The sequence below is a fragment of the Erpetoichthys calabaricus genome, chromosome 6 (assembly GCF_900747795.2).
Source record: "Erpetoichthys calabaricus chromosome 6, fErpCal1.3, whole genome shotgun sequence".
Classification (NCBI taxonomy): Eukaryota; Metazoa; Chordata; class Cladistia; order Polypteriformes; family Polypteridae; genus Erpetoichthys; species Erpetoichthys calabaricus.
The window spans coordinates 5,956,904-5,976,336 of record NC_041399.2 but is presented as its reverse complement, the minus strand read 5'-3'; the positions used below and the strand labels follow the sequence as shown (position 1 = coordinate 5,976,336).

General features: G+C 41.2%; 1 protein-coding gene across 3 annotated transcripts in view; it reads left to right on the top strand.

Moving 5' to 3' along the window:
- Nucleotides 1-2,086: 2,086 nt before the first annotated feature.
- Nucleotides 2,087-19,433, top strand: part of cpne3 (copine III) — a 140,640-nt gene continuing 123,293 nt past the window's right edge. For 2 of the 3 annotated variants that reach the window (XM_051929269.1, XM_051929270.1), the window contains exon 1: nucleotides 2,087-2,205. The gene's annotated coding sequence lies outside the window, so the exon portion shown is untranslated. Of the gene's footprint in view, nucleotides 2,206-2,307; nucleotides 2,481-19,433 lie in introns of those variants that run through there. The other variant, XM_051929272.1, reaches the window with a different exon arrangement.

The following is a 19,433-nucleotide window of genomic DNA, read 5'->3' as shown; positions in this document are numbered from 1 at the left end:
GTGGATTGTCTGCCCTTATCGCGGTGCACTCGTTGTCTTGCAGTCTGCCGTCATTTGTAGGTCATTAATAGTTTGCACTCCTATGATATGAAAAGAATCAAGCATTGTGTGCCAAAAGGCCACTTGGGAATGAGTCCCAGAAATGCACTTTCTTGCAGGATCCTCACTGCAGATGGAGCATTCGTAAAGCAAAATAACTTTTTTTAAAGGAATGGGGCTTGCAATGATCGATAGAGAGGCTGAGGTGTTGTATTGATTTCTGTGCGAGCCCTGATCGTGAAACTGATAACTGATTTCGAGGCTTCATTGACACTTTTACCTCCAAGGGGAGCCGAACTGGATGCAACACCTGCTGCTTCCACTCAACCCATCTCTCCTGGTGGCGGTCCTGGCAATTGTAACTGTGCAGCACGTCTGTTTTTGAACTGCAGTGCAGATGTTAACGGCAGACAAAGCTCGTCGACTGTGTTTCATTGCTATGAAAGATGAATGTTCTCTTCGTTCCCTTGTACTAATCCTTGTCTAAGAAGTTAAGCAGAAGTAAGCTTTAAAAAACATGCTTTGCTGAGCAAACAGAAAAATATTTGTCCAAAGGACTCAAGGTGTAAGCATTCCACACATGAGACTGCCTTATCACGTTTTCCCTTAGTTTACATCTGAACGCCATAACAAAGGGGCCAAGAAATCAAGTTGCACAAGGGGCATTGAAGGGGCTCAAGGATTGTGTATAATAAAAGTGTCGACTGTTGCATTTCATAATGATATTAAAATCACGCATTCTAGGGGTAGTTTGCTTCCCGGGTCCTCCCTGCGTGGAGTTTGCATGTTCTCCCCGTGTCTGCGTGGGTTTCCTCCGGGCGCTCCAGTTTCCTCCCACAGTCCAAAGACATGCAGGTTAGGTGGATTGGCGATTCTAAATTGGCCCTAGTGTGTGTTTGTGTGTGTCCTGCGGTGGGTTGGCACCCTGCCCGGGATTGGCTCCTGCCTTGTGCCCTGTGTTGGCTGGGATTGGCTCCAGCAGACCCCCGTGACCCTGTGTTCGGATTCAGCGGGTTGTCAGATGGATGGATTCTAGGGGTATAAAAACTTTGCCCCACCCAAGAGACGGGGTTCAGAAGAGCCCTGAGGCTGTCAAGTAATAGTGATTGCCTGCTTTCTGAAACTCTGCTCACTGTGACACTGAAGAATAAAAGCTGCTATATAACCACACCTGCTGTCTTGTCTGGTGTCTTCGTCCACATTGCTTAGTGGCATGTTGGCACACGTTGCTTCATGGGAGGGGGGGGGGGGTCTCCAGTCCCCTGGACCCCTTGATCATCAATTACGTGTCATTACCTCACAGCGCTTGATGCTTCAAGGGATACCCCAGCCCACTGCATCACTGGGTGGGGGGATTATTGAGAGTTGCTTAATTTATATTTACATTTTATGCACGGAGTTAAAAGTTTATTTTCTTTTAGTTCAATTTGTTCACCTGCAGTACTGTGTGTGGTTCAAAAATGACAAATTTGACTTCTTCATCTTCAAATGTGATATGACTTTTGTAGGAGGTGTGAACAGAAGCAAAAATTTTGTAGGGGTATGGGGTATAGAAAAGAATGGGAACCTACTGGATTTGGGGAAAAAAATAAGACAAACGATATTAGCAAAAGGCTGCAGCATAAAATGTGTAAAGTGAAGGGGTCCACATACTTGTCTGAAGATGCTACACTGTACGTCCAGTTTGGTACTTTTGTATTATCGTGATGCAAGGTTAAAAGAAGGGAATGGGTAAAAGGGTAAGGTAATCTAAGTACCATTTTAACAGTAGGCACTTAGTCAATTGGGGTTAGGATATGGGTAAGGGATGGGATAGCACATACAATGAATTAACATAAGGGTCTTAAAAACAATGGGGTTAAAATAAGAGAATGGGGTGGAAGACAGTGGCCCCACCGATTTGCGTCACGATAACAGAAAGTACTTCCTGTTCTTTTTTTTATTTTATTTATTGAATTTATTAAAAGCATATAACACTCCATACAATCAAGTCAAACTTAACTGACGTCTCACCGAGTTCAAGACATCGCCGCCCTCCGCAGTTCGCCTGTCCTGCCGCAGGTGGCGCTGCGGTAGTAATGACGTCTTAATGGCTTTTCCTTAATTCTGTGCGTGCCACTTTACAAAGTCTACCAGGAAAGAAGAACGAAAGAAACAAATAAACACGTAAGCTGAATGCATTCTTTGATTTGTTTTTTTTTTTAATTCTGTTTTCACGCACTCGTAGTTGTGACGGAAGGCGCGCGCCGCTGACGCTGCTTCTTTTACCACTCCCCATCTCGCGCGCGAGCATTCGGGCGAACTGCAAAGGCGAGAGACCGGCGACTCGGCGAACTGGAGAGCGGTACAGGGGGGAAGCGGAGACGAGAAAAGAGGCAGATCCGTCGCGGAGAAAGCAAAACGACAAGGGGAAAAAGGAGACAGATCGTTGCAAGGCAGAGGTAGGTGTAGCATCTGAATAAAGAAACGGCATCCGTACGGACTGAGTGACGGGCACACGAGCGAACTGTCAGAGCATCGGTGGGACGGGGCGGCTGAAGCTTCACCAATGTGGCGAAATAAACCTGCTTACTCGTTGAAAAAATAATAATAGTGGCCACAGTCAACAGCACAGCGCAGAAACTTCTTTTCACTGTCGCTCAATCAGCGAGATGTCAGATTCCGTAGCGTGAGCCGAAAGAATTCACTTTCAAACTTCGGGAGTTCGCGTCATTCACTCGCCTGACACACTCGGGGCAGGCCGCGCGGCGCATCTTCGGGAGTCGGCGCGGCTCATCACCGTCAAAGTGCTTTTACACTCCGCGTCCGTCGTGCTTTGTACCGACTTAGGAGATGACGAGTGACTTCGTTTAAATCTCCAGTTTGTTCGGTTGCGTTTCACACAACATACTTTCAAGCGAACCAGAAGTGACAACAATCGCTCCGTGGGCGTGTCGTCGGTTTTCGTAGCAGGCGGAGATTTCGATTCACTTTTAAGGCATTCAGTAGCGAAAGTTTTAGCAAATCGTCTGAAAATGTTTTCTGCCGACTATTACCCAGCAAACTCTTGACAGTGCGGTCAAATGTGATGCCAGGAGGCTATGAATATGCGGCAACATTTTCTGAAAAAGAAGTGCAGTGAATTTCGCCAGTCCGATTTAATGTATGGCACAGTGGGCACAGGCTTGGTGGGTGGGGCGGGGCCCACGATGTTTCTGATGCCTGTGGAGCTTTCTGTTTTGCTATCCAGACAGGCGCTCCAGCAGACTGCTTTGTCGCGGGCCAATGATGCTGTTAAGACGGCCCAGAGAATTTGGAGAAACAGGTTTGTGCTCCAGACGGAAGGTTTGCGTAAGGCTATTAAACATTTAATGGAGTTTGCAAAGTGGGGATATGGACGGTGGCACAGCCGCAAGAGCTGGAAAATGATTTGAAGGACTTCAATTGGATGTTGGTGTTAGGAAGCGAATGTTTAGACAAGGACTTGTCTTAGGTCAGATGGTGCCCAGAGTGTATATTATGAAAACACAAACAGAATTATATACATATTCCCCTTTAGAAAATCATACACGAAATTGAACTGAACAAGGAAACAAATACTGATTTGTATGCCCTACCTGTGAATCACTCCCCTTATAATGAACTGTGCAAAAAAAAAAAGTCAAATCCAGAAAAGAAAAGAAACAAAAACAATATATAATATAACTAGCCGATGCCCGCCGTAGCATATGGTGGTGTAAGAATAGGAACGGAAAACGATGAGAAAGGAATTCAGAAATCAAGAAGAAATAAATACTTCGTGAAAGACGCAGTCGTGAATAGGTGTTGTGGTGGAGACGACAGATAATGAGTTGAAATCTCTACTCGTACTACAATATCAGGTCTGTGCTCCGGTCTTTGGGTATCCGACAGTGCATGTAGAATTTCCGGCCAAGCAGGATTACATGTGAAAGTGATAAATAAATCAGGCTTTCCGAATTTACGTACTATGGCCATGGCATACTGATAGTTTTGTTGCATGTATCTTGCACTTCATGGAAATGTGGATGGTAATATGATCATTTTGCCTACATGTACGTTGTTATTTTCAGCGTTTGCTTGCAGTGTGTCTGATAGTCCTTTGTATTGGATGATAAATTGGACTGGACTGCCAATACTGATTCTCTGTGCAAGAGAGGACAGAGCTGACTATACTTCCTTAGAAGACTGGCGTCCTTCAACATCTGTAATAAGATGCTGCAGATGTTCTATCAGAGGGTTGTGGCGAGCGCCCTCATCTACGCGGTGGTGTGCTGGGGAGGCAGCATTAAGAAAAGGGACGCCTCACACCTGGACAAACTGGTAAGGAAGGCAGGCTCTATTGTAGGCATGGAGCTGGACAGTCTGACATCTGTGGCAGAGCGACGGGCGCTGAGCAGACTCCTGTCAATCATGGAGAATCCACTGCATCCACTGAACAGGATCATCTCCAGACAGAGGAGCAGCTTCAGTGACAGACTGCTGTCACCGTCCTGCTCCACTGACACACTGAGGAGATCGTTCCTCCCCCACACTATGTGACTCTTCAATTCCACTCGGGGTTTGGGGGGTGTTTAAACGTTAACATTATTCAAAGTTATTGTCTGTTTTTACCTACATTTTTATTACTCTTTAATATTATTTTTTTTTGTATCAGTATGCTGCTGCTGGAGTATGTGAATTTCCCCTTGGGATTAATAAAGTATCTATCTATCTATCTATCTATCTATCTATCTATCTATCTATCTATCTATCTATCTATCTATCTATCTATCTATCTATCTATCTATCTATCTATCTATCTATCTATCTATCTATCTATCTATCTATCTATCTATCTATCATATAGTGCCTTTCTTATCTATCTATCTATCGTTCCACGTGCAGATCTTGTTGATGTAATCTGAGATAGTTGAGACGCGCACCCTCTGTTTTAACATACGCATCTACGACGTACTGTTGGAACAGTTTGCCGCTGGAGTACAAAATACTAAATGTATTCCTCATTGCTAATCTGTATGTGTAAAATTGGCACTGAGTAAGCCTTTTTCGTTTGGCGGTTCTTTTATCGGGAACATATTGTAAAGCTTTGTGCCAGCCAATGTCTCCGTAAGGGAATAAAAGTGGGTAAACCATAGGATCGCAATTCATATTGAGCGTGGAAATCTGTTTACAGGAGTTGCCTATGGGATAGATGCAAATGTCCCTTTCAGCAGGCGGTTCGCCATCTTCTCCGACGAAAATCACTGCAACATCGGTGTGACATGTCGGGGCATTGTATCGTCGTAAATCCTGCCCAGGGTTTTCCTGGATAACCATTCGTACAGATGCTGTTGGATTGGACTGAGCGATTTCATGCATGTGTTTGTATGATTTAGCAAAGGGGTTGATGGTTCTGAGCATGGAATCTAGCTGGAGAAGAAAGTTTAAACTGCATGCAGAGTTTGCTTTATTTTGTAAGTGTACTTCAGTAGCTTGTGCGGTGTCAAAAACATACAACTGTCCATATCTGGAGAGGTAGAAGTGTTAGCGTATAGTGGAGAGATTTGGTGATAAATTTGCCCGTGTATTTTAAAACAGTATGGTCCGTGGCCAGGAGGTTGAGTTATCTGTGCACCTATGGAAGCAAACGCTAGAGAAGAGTTGTATTCCCGAATGTGTTCACGATAATTTTTAGCTTCTGATGTTTGCTGTGTAAGAAGCTGTTGTAAAGACACAGATGGCTCCTGCAAAGGTGGTAAAGCTACTTTACCGTTGTGGCAGCACCTCCAGTACTTGTTGGATGTATTACGCTCAGCAGGCCAGTATAGTGCATGACAGTGTTTGCACTGCTGGTCTGGAGTCCCAATGTTGTACTCTTGGACGGGAAGACAGGAATGAGGTGAAGATGTACCTGTGGTAACGGGAAGAGGATTGTGTGAATGTCTGCTGAGACTGCGTTGGTTTGGAAACGTTGCTTTGCAGATGTCGCATTGCAAGACTTGTGAATGAGTTTTGTTGTGTTTAGTCAGACAATCCTGTGTAGTGAACTTCTTATTGCATTTCTGGCACTCATATAGTTGTTGGAAAGAATGCCTTTTCTTGTGTTTAGCAAGCGAGGCTCACGTTTGAAAAGTTTTGTTGCAGGAATCACACTGGAAGAATGTGGGGAAGGGTTTGGAGGAGGACGAATAGGAATCGAGAAATGCCGTGTTGGCAGCGTGTGGGCGGGACCGGTTTTGAAGTGGAAGCAGGACGAACCAGAAGAGAAATATATATGAGATATATATAAACAATATACATTTATATATATGTGTATATATATAAAATCTTAAAGAAATATCCTTAAAATACTCAATACCTACATATATTCCAAAGGGAACAAGGGGGCAGAAACAGACACAGCACATACAATATGTAGCAACCGTTACAAGACTAGTCTGTTGGTTTGTCTTATGAAGTCATTTTGAGAGTTGATGGTCTAGCCAGGAGTGTAGGAGCTCAAGGGAAGCCTTTTTGATATGGATGATCATTAGACTGGCAAAGAAGAAGATATGGGGTGCCAGGTGTATCCTAATAAAAAGAAATTTTGACCCAGAAGTGAGTTTGGAAGATGAGCTTGATGGGAGACTAAAGAGAGACATTGAGAAGCAGAGATTCGCAGCTGCTAAGGAGAGGGGTTAATGGATGCTGGGGAACGGGAAATAGAGCATTTACTGGGAATTGTTTTTAATCCAAAATAAATATATGTAAGATGGATATTGGTTCATTATTTTGGAAAGAAGATCATTTGAGTTATGAAAAGAGAATAAGGGAATTATAAATGTTTTTCAACAAGAATAATTTTGTTTTCCTTTGTTTTGGAAAAGGATGTGTTATAAAGGCAACTGTAGTTTCTTTTGTGATTTATGATGTAAATGATGGGAGATTAGAACAAGAAAAAGTTGCTTTGTGTTTTGTATAGTGTAAGTAAAATGTAGTTTTATTAGAAAAAGGGACTATTTTCGAACTACACCTTTAAGTGGATCAATTCATTTGACTCCTTTAGAGTTTGAGGGCATGTGGTATGCTCCCTTTCCCTGATTGCATCACAAATATATATATTTTAAAAATTTGTACATTTATTTTGAAGTGTGTGTGTATAAATATATAATTATCAATACATTTATAATTATTCTACCTTAATACAACAAGTGCTTTGTCTATCTGGTTGCTATGTCCCTGTCAGTCCCACAGATGATGGCTCATCACAAACATTTGTTATAATGCATTTTATTACTACAGATGTTTATAATAATAATAATAAAAATAATAGGTTACATTTATTGAGCGCCTTTCACAAACCCAAGGTCACTTTACATACAGAGTAAAAAAAAAAAAAAAATAAAAAATGACACAGATGACAAAAGTTCGTAGAAGAGGAAAGTTTTCAGTTGCAGAAACAGGAGCAAACTCAGAGAGACTGAGGAAGAGAGTTCCAGAGTTGAGGTGCTATGGCACTGAAGGACCTGCCTGCCCTCCCAAGGTGGAGAGTCTGGTGCGTGGGACAGTCAGGAGATGACTGCACGAGGACCTGAGAGAGCGACCAGGAGTGTAAGGAGCTAGTAGCTGAGTGAGGTAGAGGGGGGCAAGGTTATGTAGGGCTTTGAAGGTGAGAAGCAGAATTTTGAATTTAATTCTTGATGGAACCGGTAACCAGTGAAGCTGGGAGAGAACAGGGGAGATGTGAGCAAAACGCTTTGTGTGGGTGAGGACTCCAGCTGCAGAGTTCTGAATATACTCTAGCTTCTGTATAGATTTTGCATGTTTATGATGCCTCATCTGTTGGTACAGTATGACAATGCTGAACATTCTGCTACTACTCACTACTACTACTACTACTACTACTACTACTACTACTACTACTCACGTCTGGACAATTCCATCCAGGGGGGTAAACGTTAACATTTAACATTATACATAGTTATTGTCTGTTTTTTCACCTGCATTATTATCATTCTTTAATTTAATATTATTTATTGTATCAGTATGCTGCTGCTGAAGAATGTGAATTTCCCATTGGGATTAATAAAGTATCTATCTATCTATCTATCTATCTATCTATCTATCTATCTATCTATCTATCTATCTATCTATCTATCTATCTATCTATCTATCTATCTATCTATCTATCTATCTATCTATCTATCTATCTATCTATCTATCTATCTATCTATCTATTATATAGTGCCTTCATATCTATCTATCTATCTATCTATCTATCTATCTATCTATCTATCTATCTATCTATCTATCTATCTATCTATCTATCTATCTATCTATCTATCTATCTATCTATCTATCTATCTATCTATCTATCTATCTATCTATCTATCTATCACACTGGCCTCCTTATTAGGTATACCTTGCCATTACCGAGTTGAACCCCCTTTTGCCTTATTTTTCGTGGCACAGATTCAACAAGGTGCTGGAAATATTCCTGTGGTATTTTGGTCCACATTGACGTGATAGCATCATGCAGTTGCTGCAGATTTGTCAGCTGTACATCCATGATGGAAATCTCCCATTCCACCACATCCCAAAGGTGCTCAACTGGATTGAGATCTGGTGACTGTGGTGGCCATTTTAGTCCAGTGAACTCATTAACATCTTCAAAAAAAACAATTTGAGATGATTTGAGGTTTGTGACATGGCGCATTATCCTACTGGAAGGAACCATCAGAAGATGGGTACACTGTGGTGTTAAAGGGATGGACATGATCAGCAGTACTCGGGTAGACTTTGGCATTTAAACTATGCTCAGTTAAGGCCAGAGTTGTGCTAAGAAAATATCCCTCACACTATTTACTGCACCAACACCAGCTTGAACCATTGATACAAGGCAGGATGGATCCCTGTTTTCATGTTTTTGATGCCAAACTCTGACCCTACCATCTGAATGTTGCAGCAGAAATTAAGACTCATCTGACCAGACAATGTTTTTTCCAATTTTCTATTGTCCAGTTTTGGTGAGCCAATTATAGCCTCAGTTGCCTGTTCTTAGCTGACAGGAGTGTCACCTGGTGTGGTCTCCTGCTGCTGTAGCCCACCTGCTTCAAGGTTCAATGTCTTTTGTGTTCAGAGATGCTATTCTACATATCTCAGTTGTAACAAGTGCTTATTTGAGTTCCTGTTGCCTTTCTATCAGCTTGAACCAATCTGGCCATTCACCTCTGACCTCTGGTATCAACAAGGCATTTTTGCCCAGAGAACCTCCAATCCCTGGATATTTTCCCTTTTTCAGACTATTCTCTGTAAACCCTAGATGTGGTTGTGTGTGGAAATCCCAGTAGATCAGCAATTTCTGAAATAATCAGAGCAGCCGTCTGGCACCAACAACCCTGCCACGTTCAAAATCACTTCAGTCACCTTTCTTCCCCATTCTGATGCCCGGTTTGAACTTCAGCAGGTTGTCTTGACAATATCTACATGCCAAAATGCACTGAGTTACTGCCATCTACTTCAAAAAGTACCTCTTTGCAATATCACCATAAAAACGCGCCTATGGCAAACCTGTACGCACTTCTGTGGTCTCCACCTCAACCGTCAAAAAGCAGAACAGGTCCGCAGTTCACTTTCACCCCCATACTTTCACAGTTCATGCTTCCTCAAACATTGACATCACTGCAGACATTAAGCATTAGTCCACGCCTGTGCTCACTTTTTCAGTGCTCACTTGGCATGCTGTCAGACACTTTCTCCAAATGTACAAATGGATAATCTCTATATATGTAAAATCCAATGTCTGTATGTCTGTCCGCTTTTCACGAGAGAACTACTTAACGGATTTAGATTGAGTTTTTTTCTATAATTTGCTTGAACATTCCGGTTGATTTTGCCACGTCTCTCATCGCGCTGAGTATCATAGTAATAATCCGAGACAGAGGCTGTGGCCCGAGGGGAGGGTGAAGCATGACATCAGGAGTGGGGAGCCGTGCAGGGCCCTCCTCACTCACGCGCCAGCCTCTGTTCGAGTCGCTCTACCTCTCGCCACGTGTTGGAGTATACCTTGACTCTGTTTAGCTAGCGATACCTGTTTGTTTATTGATTTTTAAAGTTTGTCCTGTTTCACTACTATGTGGGTGTAGCTGCCGGGGACAGCTAGTACATCATAATGATAATAATGATGCATAATCTTTAGAAATTCATGAAGAGAATTGGAGTACCTAAAGAATAAACCCTACAGACACATTTAGCATGTTTCCATGTGCTCCTGATTATTCACAGAAACCTGATTTCTAAAATGGCATGTAAACCAGATATCGGGTTATTGGCCTCTGAAAAACCAGATTAACAGAGGTAGATTTCTCCGTGGATAATCCGGTTTATGTGATCATGTAAACCGCTATTTGAGTTACGGTTTAAGAATTTTGTAGTCTGCACATACCGTTTGCAGTCAATCAGCCTGTGCCAATATTTAGTTCACACACGATTACAGTACCGACAGGTTAAACTGTCCACTAAATACTTTTCAAGAGGTAAATGTTCAGGAGATCTTGTTTTTCCTTCTACTGGCTGAAACAATCTCTCAATATTTCAGAAATTGCTGAATTTATTTTCTTCAGTTGAACGTTCTGTTATAAATTCAGCAACACAATCTTGAGAGTACTACAGTGCATCCAGAAAGTATTCACAGCGCATCACTTTTTCCACCTTTTGTTATGTTACAGCCTTATTCCAAAATGGATTAAATTCATTTTTTTCCTCAGAATTCTACACACAACACCCCATAATAACAACGTGAAAAAAGTTTACTTGAGGTTTTTGCAAATTTATTAAAAATAAAAAATCTGAGAAATCCCATGTCCATAAGTATTCACAGCCTTTGCTCAATACTTTGTCGATGCCCCTTTGGCAGCAATTCCAGCCTCAAGTCTTTTTGAATATGATGCCACAAGCTTGGCACACCTATCCTTGGCCAGTTTGGCCCATTCCTCTTTGCAGCACCTCTCAAGCTCCATCAGGTTGGATGGGAAGCGTCGGTGCACAGCCATTTTAAGATCTCTCCAGAGATGTTCAATCAGATTCAAGTCTGGGCTCTGGCTTGGCCACTCAAGGACATTCACAGAGTTGTCCTGAAGCCACTCCTTTGATATCTTGGCTGTGTGCTTAGGGTCGTTGTCCTGCTGAAAGATGAACCGTCGCCCCAGTCTGAGGTCAAGAGCGCTCTGGAGCAAGTTTTCATCCAGGATGTTTCTGTACATTGCTGCAGTCATCTTTCCTTTATCCTGACTAGTCTCCCAGTCCCTGACGCTGAAAAACATCCCCACAGCATGATGCTGCCACCACCATGCTTCACTGTAGGGATGGTATTGGCCTGGTGATGAGCGGTGCCTGGTTTCCTCCAAACGTGACGCCTGGCATTCACACCAAAGAGTTCATTCTTTGTCTCATCAGACCAGAGAATTTTCTTTCTCATGGTCCGAGGGTCCTTCAGGTGCCTTTTGGCAAACTCCAGGCGGGCTGCCATGTGCCTTTTACTAAGGAGTGGCTTCCGTCTGGCCACTCTACCATACAGGCCTGATTGGTGGATTGCTGCAGAGATGGTTGTCCTTCTGGAAGGTTCTCCTCTCTCCACAGAGGACCTCTGGAGCTCTGACAGAGTGACCATCGGGTTCTTGGTCACCAGCCCGAGATGAGAAACACATGTACTGGTATGCTGGTCAATCATACAGACAAACAGAAAAGCAGATTGCTGTGTACAATCTGGTACAAGGGACTTACAAATAAAGTGTCAGTTTAACTAATCGTATTACGAAAACACGAAAATTATCACAGGCGGCATGCTTATTTTAAGATTCACGGTGGCCAACGATGACATTTATCCCTTTTTTTAGCACAGTTTAATGACGTTGGAGCGTTTTTCCAATGGAGAACTCCAGAAGATTAATCTTGTGTGTAAATGTCGTAAGAACACACAGGAAACATAAAGAGTTGAGGCCCCGTAGTGATCCCCGTATATTGTATGGCCACAGAAGAAACAGAAAAATGTTTGGAATGTAACAAATTCACAATCGTCTTGTTCAGGCACGGCCCTGCCCCAAGATGGCGATAGAGACAGTTATGACGTCTGCAAGCCAGTTAGGGGCAGGTTCAGGAGGGCGGTAACCAGAAGTGATGTCAGAGGCAGAGGAGTTATCAATCATCCTTTCTGCAGAATGGAGAAGAAAGAAGGCATTAGTGTGGTAAAAATTTGGAAATATTTTGTGAAATCTTGTCATTAATTAGGACCTGTTCAGATCAGGAATCAGGCAGGAGGAAGTTTGTTCAATGAGTCCTTTATTACTCCTCAGCAAATGCTGACGAGGGAGCACCCTCGAGAGAGTGGTCGATATTTACAGATAACTGAAATTACATAACGGTGCTGAATTAATGTATGCACATTACCTGGCATTTACTTTAATTGGTTCATTGACTTACACACCGATCTGATTGGTTAAAAGACATGAAGTGTTTTGGGCAGAGAGCAGAGCTAGCTTAAATATTCCCAAATGAAAGTGTTGTTCTGCTACTTCCTTGTTCTTATATCGCTCAGGTTCAGCCCTTACCCTTGAAATCTGTGTGTATGGGACCACTGTCCAGTGTTTGCTGGGTGCAGGACATTTTCTGATTTCCTAATCCACTATCCTGTGTATGACATTAGCCATCTCCTAGTACATTCTTGTCTTTTTTGTTCACTTGACCTTTATCTGGTTTCCTGATATGCTTGAACAAGTTTCTGACATTTATTAACCCTTTTATACTACTCCTAAGATAGATATTCTAATGTGGAAAGCTTGGCAAAACACTTTATGCACCCTAAGTCTCATTTTTCTTCCATATTAGACAGCAGCAGCACTCTCTGGCTTGGAGTTTGTAAGTGAGCCTTGAGGTTGTCTCCTGGACACACATGTGTGACAGTCTGGATTATTAAGAAACTCGGATTGCTGGTTTAACCAGGTTAGGTTAGGGTAGTGGAGAACGCTCTGTGCGGGGACCATAGCATGGGCACACTCATCTACATATAAGTAAATATTTATATTAGGTTCACCCACCCTGAATAAATATAATACTAAGAAAATCTAAAAAAAAATCTTACTTAAAAGGTTCTTAAAAATTACTGAACTAAAAAATATTTTCATAAATATTTCTACATGGTTATAAGGTTCCATAAAATTAATTTTCTAATCATGAGGTAAAATATAAGATTCCTCATGATCCTTAAAACACGGCTAAAAAGAACCTCTAAACTATTTAAAAGGGTATTTAAAAGTCAGCAAAAGAAATAATTAAATAAAGTAGTAAATATCTAAAACCTTATTAATCAATTATAAACAGTATTAAAATGATTTAAAAGAGGATATAAATAAAAGGGGTAACAATTTTAAGGCCCTAATCAATCTCTTAAGATAAGGGCCCTAAACCACTAATTTTAACATCAGGGCTGTAAATATGATTTAAGATAAGGGAAGGGGGTAGGGGTGTGAATAATATTAGGGATTCTGGGTCACGTTTTAACCTCCTGTCCCAATAAACACAAACTTTAAGGTAGAAGGAGAGAAAGGGGAATATATAAAATAATAAACGAAATTTTTAACTTAAAGTCTAAAAAAACATTTTTTAAGACAAAGGAAGAGAGAGGGATGTGATTAATATTAGGGACCCTGGGTCAGTTTTTGACCTCAGGGCACCGTAAACACAAACTTTAAGGTAAGAATAGAGAGAGGGAAAGGAGAATATATGAAATAAACAAATTTTTAAAATAAGGGCTAAAAACGTTTTTTAAAATAAGGGAAGAGATAGGAGTATGATTAATATTAGGGATCCTGGGTCAATTTTTGACCTCTGGGCCCCATAAACACAAACTTTAAGCTAAGGATAGGGGACGGCAAAGGGGAGTAAATAAATGAAGTACTAAAATAAGTAAATGACTTTCATTATTTATAATAAAGGTGAAATACCTATTTCAGAGAGCCAACTCCGGAAAATCCGTCTGGCTGACTCCACAGATAAATGTGTCACTAAATCGAGATTTCTTTCATCTAGGAATGATGGGTTATGTAATACATTAAAATAATTTAAAATGTTGGGGTTGGGGTTAGGGTATAATCCAGATATGTGTGCGTGTTAATGCAATGAATGAAAACTCCATGGAGAATAGTGAAGTGAGCCTGGAGTCAAAAGCTAGTAATGTCTGCGCCATCATGGTGTAGTCCCACCTCCTCTAGTTGCAACAAGGTATATTTTCTTCTCAGTGTAATAATTCATAAGCATTATTAACCACTTTAGTGGTGAAGTTACTTGGTAGCAATCCAAAAGAGAAATAGCACAGCCTGTGTGGAAACAGCCAGCCAGGTATGCAATTATGTGTGGGATCAGAGGGTGTGTCACAGTAGCTGACTTATCTGCTTGTTTATTCAAAGCCCATCGGTTGTTAGATGTCTCGTTTGAGTTGCTATCTTGTTTCACATGTTGCGGTGTCCTTCATTTTCTAACTATTCTTGTGTCTGCACCTTTAATTAGTGTACAAGGTAACTGTAATTATCAGTCCAGATACATGCTGCGGTAGATCATCTAAATTTAAGCAGGACAAACCCCTCATCAAATGCTTAATATTTGTACCTTTCTGCTTTTGCTTGTCTCCTGATTTGGTGTTATTTTCTGCATCGTTTTTACCCAGCGGTCTCCTTGTTTTGGCTGAGGTCCTTCTGTTTGAATAATGAACCTTTTCCCCTTTTTAATTGATTTACGGGATTATAATCCTGCTACTTATAGCCATGGATTCTGTTACTGCTGCTACTCAGTTCCCATCAATGAGTCAGTTGTTAATATTCTCGTTCTGCTGCTTATGCAGCCTGCAGTATTTTCAAGCGCTAATCCTATGAAGATGAGCTCATCTGTGTCAAAGAACAAGGCCTCAGGGCACCTGGCCAGTAATAAGAAAGTTAACAGCTTGATAAAATACATTTAAATTTTTTTTTTGATAAAATACATTTAAATTTTTTTTTTATCTACTCGATAAATTGGAAGAAGCAGTTATGTACAAACAGATTTAATAATAGATGGATAAAACAAAATGGATGATGCATTCAAAACGGAGGAGTGTATTAAAGGAACCAGCAACAAAAGACACATAGGGCAGTGTTGTGCTAATGTGGAAAAATAGCACAATTTGAGAAAAAGAATCAAGAGAAGAGATGTAGTTGGAGAGCAAGCAAAAATCGAAACTGTGAGTTTAATATTAGAAGCACCAAAACCGTAAGACCTCAAACAAAAATCAAAGGAGAGCAAAATGTTGCAACCAAAGTGCAAATACATTTAGAATTTTGTACTGCAAGGAGCAAGGTTAACATCCGCAATCTCGGATGGAGACATTTGCGTAATAGGCAACATTTTGTCCTTTTGCCTGTATGTGACGGACTGGAACTTACAGATGGGGAGCATACTGCTCCAAGGTCTTCCTCTGGACGTTCCACATGTCCACACTGTACCTCGGCCTATAGCAATGTAAACTGGTGCTGCAGCGACTTCCACCCCTGTTCCTCTTGTTTCTCTGTGTGCTCCTGTTTTTTCAGAAACTGCTGCAACATTTCCAGTCTTTACTCCAATTGCTGTACTTCTTCCTCCTTTTGAAAAACAGCATGATTTATGCAAACTGTATTGGCCATGTTAAAGGACCTACAGCTACGAAGACCTGTCTAGATAAGTGGAGGTCAGCGTTCACCTCCAAGGGTGGTAATCCTGTGAATTCTTCATTGCCCTTTGTTATGTCTAGTGGTCTTGTTGGGCTCGTTGAAGTTATTTATTTTTTATTATGGTGCAGCACTGACTGTGGAAACATTTTACATTTAAGAATTTGGATTATTTCATTGGCTGGCTTCTACTTGTGCAATTCTTCCAGCCAGTGTAATAAGACAGCTCATACTGAGGAGGGTCTGAGGTGTGTATTTCACTGTAAATATTTTTCTTTCTCACCATAGTGATTATTGTGTATTAGGGAGGAAGACGTTATTGCTGTTTTCATCTTTGTGACTTTTTTTTTTTTTAAATGTCTTATACTGTATATAAAAACATCTACACGTGGAAGTGTGTGTGTCTGTCTGTCCGGCCCGGAAGTGCGAGGCTACAGCAATGAACAACAACAATTATTTTTATAGCACATTTTCATACAAATAATGTAGCTCAAAGTGTTTTACAGGATGAAGGAAGAGAAAAAGACAAAATAAATAAGAATTAAAATAAGGGAACACTAATTAACATAGAATAAAAGTAAGGTCTGATGGCCAGAGAGGACAGAAAAAACAAAAAAAAAACTCCAGACGGGTGGAGAAAAAAATAAAATCTGCAGGGGTTCCGAGGCCATGAGACCACCCAGCCCCCTCTAGGCATTCTACCTAACATCAATGACCTCAATCAGTCCTCATGGTATTCAGGGTTCACATGGAAGAACTTGATGACGGTCATGTGGACTTTTGGCCTTTAATCCATCAATGGAGGGACATCACGGTGCTTTGATCAGGTGGTGGGGTCGCAGATCAACACCACAGAAAACCGGAAAAAGAACAGCAGAGAGAGTAGGGGTTAGTATGGATTTTGGAGCCACCATGAATGATAATGATAATTAATTGAATATACAGAGCATCAGGATTAAACTAAGATGAAGCTATGAGAAGGCCATGTTACAATAATGAGTTTTTACCAGTTATTTTTAAAGTGCTCCACTGTATTAGCCTGGCAAATTTCTATCGGTAAACTCATATTCCAGATTTGAGGTGCATAACAGCAGAAGGCCGCCTCACCACTTTTTATGTTTAGCTCTTGGAATTCTAAGCAGACCCTCATTTGAAGATCTAAGGTTACGATTTGGAGTGTAAGGTGAGAGGCATTCTGAGATAGAGGAGTGAGCAGATTATTGAAGGCTTTGTAAACCATAATCAGGATTTTAAAATCAGTTCTAAATGACACAGATAACCAGTGTAGTGACATCAAAACTGGAGAAATGTGCTCGGATTTTCCTTTCCTAGTTAAGGAGCTGAAAGAAAGTGACTCCGTCACCAAAGTGAAACCGCCAGGGAAAGACAAACGTGAGAGTAACTTGCTTAGCCACTGATAGACAAGGGGGGCGAGCACGTCCGCAAAACGAAACTGCTGACTCTGCATTTTCATTTTTTTTTCTGCCGATTTCAATAGTTTCTAGGAGTCTGGGCTTTCTATAGCACGGGCTTACACAACTAGTATAATATATTTTTCCTGGATTTGCTAGAATTGTCTTGTAATTGTCGCACACATACATACTGTATACTTTTGGCTGTTTAAAGATGATTATATTGGAAGAGGGACATACGGTGGGGCGTTCCTCAGAGTCATATTGGCCTATTAGCTTCCTTACATTTTAGGAAGGTGAGCGGTAGCGATTGGCCTGCTTTCAGCTTATCTAGTTTGATACCCTGGTGAGGCTATAGCGGCTCACACTTTGACATCAGGTGCCGCATACTGTACATCTGGGTTGTTACCTAGGCAGCCCATAAAGAAGTGGTGACTAAACAATAAATTTAAAAATTAGGGCTAGGAATCAATTAAAAAGAAATCGCCTAATTGTATGGCATTAATCGTGATTAATCGCATCTAACATTAAAACATGCAATCATAAAATAAATACAGGTAAAATTCCGTTACAGCGAATATCTTTACAACGAAATTTTCATTACAACGAAGTATTTTTATGGTCCCGACAGTTTCCCCATATGACACGAGTCTATAGAAATCTTGTTACATTCAGCAGATACTTTCATTACAACGAAGTGCCCAAAAGACCTTGACATGCCTGAATGAATCATCCACAGAGCAGTTAGGGTTCTGTGGTCGCAGCTCAGTTGTGCACAACGATCCCCAAACAGAAACACTGTAATTTTTTTTCTTTCCTCTGACTTTTCCTCGTACTGTTGTTTTTTTTTTTGCTTTCAGTGATACCTTTTGCTTATCGCTCATCAACATTTGAAAAACATCCATTGGAATTTAACTCATTGTCACCCTCCTATAGAAACAGCAGACATGATAAAACGATAACAGTTCATATTAGAAAAAAAAAAACTACATTTTTGCAGCCCTCGATTGCGGCAAAAATAAAAAAGACATTGCCAGTGAATTTGGAATTTCGCCATCGACACTGTCAACTTTCTTGACAGACCAAGCAAAAAAAAAGAAGAAAAATCTCTGGTTGCAAATGTATGCGAATTGCTGCATTTGAAGACGTTGAAAAAGCCGTTTTTATGTGGTTCAGTGATGCTCGTTCAAGAAACATTCCTCTTAATGCGGCACTCATTCAAGAAAAGGTGAGGTTTCTAAACTCTCTTGGGACCTCCTGCAACTAGACAGCAAGCCAAAGAGCATCCTGAAGTGCGAGCACCATGTCTGTGAAAGACTGTTTATCTGTTGCTGGGCTAACATCAGGCTCACAGCTCTGCTGCGGCTCGGCACTGACTGACATGACTGACTGATGCAAACAGAAAAGATCTTGTTGGGTGATGCATGGAACATTGTAAATGCAGGGAACAGGATTACTTGATCACTGACCTGGCCACAACCCTGGCTGACTGCTGTGTCTGTTTATAGGAGAGAGTGACAGATACCGCTAAAATAAATAACCCTGCTGTTCATGTTTCAAGCTGAATAAAGCTGGTTCTGCTAAAGTACTAAGACTCAGCCTCGTGTTTTGGGGTATAAGACAGGGAATTATAGCCCGCCCACGATCTTTTAGGATTTGCTTCTGTGGTGCCTCACTGCACTGCTGTGAGCCTGCTGTTGCCCTGCCCTGGCAATGGACAAACAATCTTCCACAGACGCGGTAATCGTGCTTCAGGACGCACTTCAGCGTGTCGTTCCCATTGGGTGCGGAGCGGGGGAGGATCCCAAAAGAGTTCAAAAACCTCACAATATGAAGAAGAAGAAAAGGATGATTCGGCTTCTGATTGATAACTGTGCTGCCCACAACATGCTTCCACATTTAGATAATGTTCACGTTGAATTCCTCCCACCCAATTGCACAGCAGTGCTTCAGCTAATGGATTTGGGCATCATTCGCACCCTGATAGTGTATTATCGCAAGGAAATGCCGAGAAAAATTCTCATCAGCATAACTTGTAGACAGGAGGAGATTAAAATTAACGCAAAAGAAGCTATTGAAATGATTGCAAACGCCTGGACGCAAGGTAAAGAAAGCACTATAGTGACAAATATAGAATCTCATTACAACAAAATATTTTTTAGGTCCCTGACAGTTTGTTGTAACAGAATTTTACCTGTACATAAATCATGAAGTAAATATACTGTGAATCACAAAATTAACGAAGAATCAACACAAAGAAAATTTTTAAAGTTTAATGGCATAGTTTAAACTAAAA